General features: G+C 42.0%; 1 pseudogene; it reads left to right on the top strand.

The window, feature by feature from the left end:
• The first annotated feature begins 1,970 nt into the window (after positions 1–1,970).
• On the top strand, positions 1,971–3,653 carry LOC144257293 (EF-hand calcium-binding domain-containing protein 14 pseudogene; annotated as a pseudogene).
• The last annotated feature ends 1,084 nt before the right edge of the window (positions 3,654–4,737 follow it).

The raw sequence follows: 4,737 nt of genomic DNA, 5'->3' as shown, positions 1-4,737 counted from the left end.
AATTTTCAAAATAGATTCTGTGGTGATTTTTCCTTTTTCATCCTGAATTTTTTTTTGCCTTCTTTCTTTTTGTTAGTGTTTATCAATCTTGTTTATCCTTTCAAAAAACCAATTCTTTCTTATGTTGATCTCTCCGATCTTTTTTTTTTTATTCTCAATTTCATTGATTTCTGCTCTGGTTTTAATTATTTCCTATCTTCTTCTGATTTTGGTATTGGTGTATTTGTTCTTGTTTTTCTATGACCTTGAGATGTAATGTTTGATTATTTATTTGGTATCTTTCTATTATTATACTATATGAGCTCAATGCTATGAACTTAGAGATTTTGATATGTTGTATTACTATTCTCATTTACTTGTAATTTTTTTTATTTCTCTTCTGATTTCTTCTACTGTGCATTCATCATTCAAATGTGTAGTATTTAATCTCCTGGTGTTAAAGTGGGTTTTTAAAAAAAATATTATCATTGATTTCTAACTTCATTCCTTTATGATCTGATAGAATGCAAGGTATTTTCTCTATTTTGCAAAGATTTGCTTTATGACCTAAAACATGGTCTATTTTAGAAAATTTTCCACTTGCTGTTAAGAATAAGAAAGTGAAACAAGTCATTGATTGATGAAATATTTCATGGATGACTATTAGTTCCACTTATAAATTTTATTTTTTAATTCTGTAAAATCCTTATTTAGTTTATGTTTGAAGGATCTATACAGTGATGATAAAGGTGTGTTAAAATCACCTAGTATTAGTGTTTTGTTGATATAAAATATTGATTTCATTTTTTAAATTAAAAATTTTGTTTGTTGGATGTATGTAGATGCTCTTTTGTTTGGGGGACTAATATTTACAATCATTATGTTTTTGATATGCTCCCTTAAGCAGCATGAAGTGACCTTCTTTTTCTCTTCTGATTTATTATGTCTTAATGTCCACATTATCTGATATGAGAAGAGCTGCCCCTGATTGTTCATGAGTACAGTTTGAATGGTATGTCTTTTTCATCCTTTTACCTTCAGTCTGTGGATGTCTTTGCCTGTAAGTTGAGTCTCTTGGAGACAGCATAATGTTGGGTCCTGCTTTTTAATCCAATCTGCCAACCTGTGTCTTTTTTTTTTTTTTTTACATTCCATATTGTACCTTTATTATCATAAAGTTCTTAAGCACTCAATGTGGTTAAGAAATATTTTAGGCCACTGCCAAAGGGGAAGTGAGCTGAGGCTGGAGCGATGGCCCTGGTTTGGTGCCCGCGGCCGCCGCTGCCGTCGCCACCAGCGCGTCGGGAGCAGCCGCGGCCCCAGCCAGAATGGGGGCCGAAGTCGCGGCTGGAGTGGGAGCGGCGTGTGTGAGTAGCTGAAGTCGCCCGTGTCGCAACACCTCAAACTCAGCCGCAGCGCTTCAGGTGGGGGGAGCGACGGTCGCCCCCTGAGTACTGCCCCCCGCCCCCCGGCCCAGACAGCAGGGCTGGGGTCTCCCAGGCACCGGACTAGCTGCTGTCGCGCCAGGCCCTCCGACCCGGACTCCCTTCAAACTCAGGACGGAGGCCAGAGAATGGCCCCCCGCCTTCCCGGCCGGAGCTTTTTCCCGTCGCCCGGGCAGAGTTCCGGGTTGTAGTGCGGCGGGGGCAAACCCCCTCCTGCCGCCACCTCTCCAACCAGCGAGTTCCCACTGTCTTGCTCTGCATCGCCTCTTCTCCACCCTGTTCAAGAACAAGTCCTGTCCCAGACGTTCAAAGTATCTATTCTGGGCGTCCTGCCCCAGCTCTTGGAGCACTCTTAGAAATATTGCCTATTTCCCAGGGCTGAGAATCTCTCATTCTTGACGTAGCTTTTCTCCCCTTTGGGAGATAAAGGTTGCCCCCTTTCCACTCTCTTACCCGACAGACACTTCATGACCCGGGCTTTAGCCATTTGGATCATCAGCGCCTCGGCCATCTCTATGTGACTTCCCCCATCCATTTGAGTTCCAGTGTCCTCTGGGCTCCATTCTCCAGCCCCCAGCGGATCTGGTCAGTCCCGCCCCTGGGTGGGAGTGACCAGGGGGCTCTGGCCCAGGATTTCCCACCCTGGAAGGTAGTAGCTCCAAAGCAGCAAGAGAATTGGGCGTCAGGTACGAACCTGGCAGCTCAGGAGTGGGTGCACCACCCACCCCACACAAGAAGATGAAAAAGCGCAGAGAGCTTAATGCATTGATCGGTTTGTCTGGGGACAGCCGGAGAAAGAAGCCCAAGAAAGGCTCAAGCAGCCACCGTCTGCTTCGCACTGAACCTCCTTACTCAGACTCTGATTCCAGCTCAGAGGAGGAAGAGGAATTTGGTGTAGTTGGAAATCGCTCTCGCTTTGTCAAGGGAGACTACTTAGGATGCTGCAAGATCTGTTATCCTCTCTGTGCTTTTGTCATCCTCGCAGCCTGTGTTGTGGCCTGTGTTGGCTTGGTGTGGATGCAAGTTGCTCTGAAGGAGGATCTGGATATTCTCAAGGAAAGATTTAGAACAATGGAATCTAATCAGAAAAGCTCATTCCAGGAAATACCCAAACTTAATGAAGAACTACCCAGTGAACAGAAACAACTTGAGAAGATTGAGTCTGGAGAGCTGGGCTTGAATGATGTCTGGCTCAACATCACAGAAATGAATAAGCAGATTTCTCTGTTGACTTCTGCAGTAATCCACCTTAAAGCCAATGTTAAGTCAGCTGCAGACTTAATTAGCCTGCCTACCACTGTAGAAGGACTTCAGAAAAGTGTAGCTTCCATTGGCAATACTTTAAACAGTGTCCATCTAGCTATGGAGGCAATACAGAAAACTGTGGATGAACACAAGAAAACCTTGGAATTGCTGCAAAGTGATATGAATTGGCACTTCTCGAATTGGACCAATGGAAGCAACAAAATCATTCCAGCACCCTCAGCTACATCAGAACTTGATAATAAAACCCACAGTGAGAATTTGAAACAGGATATCCTCTACCTTCATAACTCTTTAGAGGCGGTAAACAGTACCCTAGTAGCATACCAGAGACAGAATGATCTTAAACTCGAGGGGATGAATGAGACACTCAGTAATCTCATTCAGAGAACCAACCTGATAGAAAGCAATGTGGTTTTTACTCTGAGTGAAGTAGAAAACACAACAAACCTGACCTCCAGCATGATGAGTGATAGAGCTGCCATTCTGAAAAGAGAGTCTTTGGATCAAGGGGCCAACAGAACTGATATCATAAAAACCCAAAACATAAAGAAGGAAGATAGTCTAAATTCTCAGGTATCCAAGCTGCGAGAGAAACTGCAGCTGATCAGTGCTCTCACAAACAAACCTGAGAGCAACAGGCCTCCAGAGATTGCAGACGAAGAACAAGTACAGAGTTTCACATCAAAGCCATCAACATTGCCAAAATTCTCACAATTTCTTGGAGACCAAATTGAGAAACCTGCCCAACTAAGGCCTGTCTCCCTACCAGGAATTTCTAGCATTGAAGATCTTCAGGATTTATTCCACAAGACTGGCCAGGATGTGGATGGGAAGCTGACCTACCAGGAAATCTGGAACTCTCTAGGTTCTACCTTGCCAGATCCAGAGAGCTTGAGAGCATTTGATTCCAATGGAGATGGAAGATACTCATTCCTGGAGCTAAGAGTTGCTTTAGGTGTCTAGCCTCAACAGGCGTTATTTTAGGAATGGATGTATACCCTGGACTACCTAAAATCTACTTACATAACAAAAACAACCCTTTTATACATCAGCCCTCTAGTCCTCCAAACTATTGTAGCAAACATATTGCCACCTTCTAACTTGTTTGAAAAGCTATACAAAAGTTATTTTTTTAAAAAAGAAAACCATTTTACTTATAATCTGATGTTCAGAAATCTATAATTTCCTGAAACCAGTAATATCTTACATTTTAAAATTGCCAGGAAAAGAAATAATAAAGCCCTCCTTTTTTTAAAAAAAAAGAAATATTTTATTTCCTTATTATTTTATTTTTTATTTTTTTATTTGTTTCTATTTTTTATTAGTTGTTCAAGACAATACAGTGATCTTGACATATCATACATTTGATTCAAATAGGGTATAAATTCTCATTTTTCCACATCTACAGATTGCAGGATCACATTGGTTATATATCCATGTGTATACATACAGCAATCCTAGTGTCAGTTGTATTCTACTGCCCTCCCTATCCCCCCTCCCCTCCCCTCCCCTCCCATCCCTATTGTCTACCCATTCTACTGTGACACTTATCTCTCTCTCTCTCTTTTTTTCCCTTCCCTTCCCCCTCACACCATCGTATATGTATTTTGAGAACCCATGAGGGTCTCCTTCTGTCTTCCGTGCATTTCCCCTTTTCCCTCCCTTTCCCTCCCTCCTCTTCTCCTTATTTCATGGTAATCTTCTTCTCATGCTCTTCCTTCCTACTCTGTTTTGAGTCATCACCCTTATATCAGTGAAGACATTCGACATTTGTTTTTTAGGGATTGGCTAACTTCGCTTAGCATAATTTGCTCTAGTGCCATCCATTTCCCTGCAAATGCCATGATTTTGTTATTTTTTAATGCTGAGTAATATTCCATTGTGTATAAATGCCACATTTTAAATCCATTCATCTGTTGAAGGGCATCTGGGTTGGTTCCACAGTCTAGCTATTGTGAATTGTGCTGCTTGTGAACATTGATGTAGCTATGTCCCTGTAGTATGCTCTTTTTAGGTCCTTTGGGTATAGTCCAAGAAGGGGAATAGC

Source organism: Urocitellus parryii, chromosome 10, assembly GCF_045843805.1.
Source record: "Urocitellus parryii isolate mUroPar1 chromosome 10, mUroPar1.hap1, whole genome shotgun sequence".
NCBI lineage: Eukaryota > Metazoa > Chordata > Mammalia > Rodentia > Sciuridae > Urocitellus > Urocitellus parryii.
The sequence above is the reverse complement of the archived record's forward strand: the minus strand, read 5'-3'. Positions and strand labels throughout refer to the sequence as shown.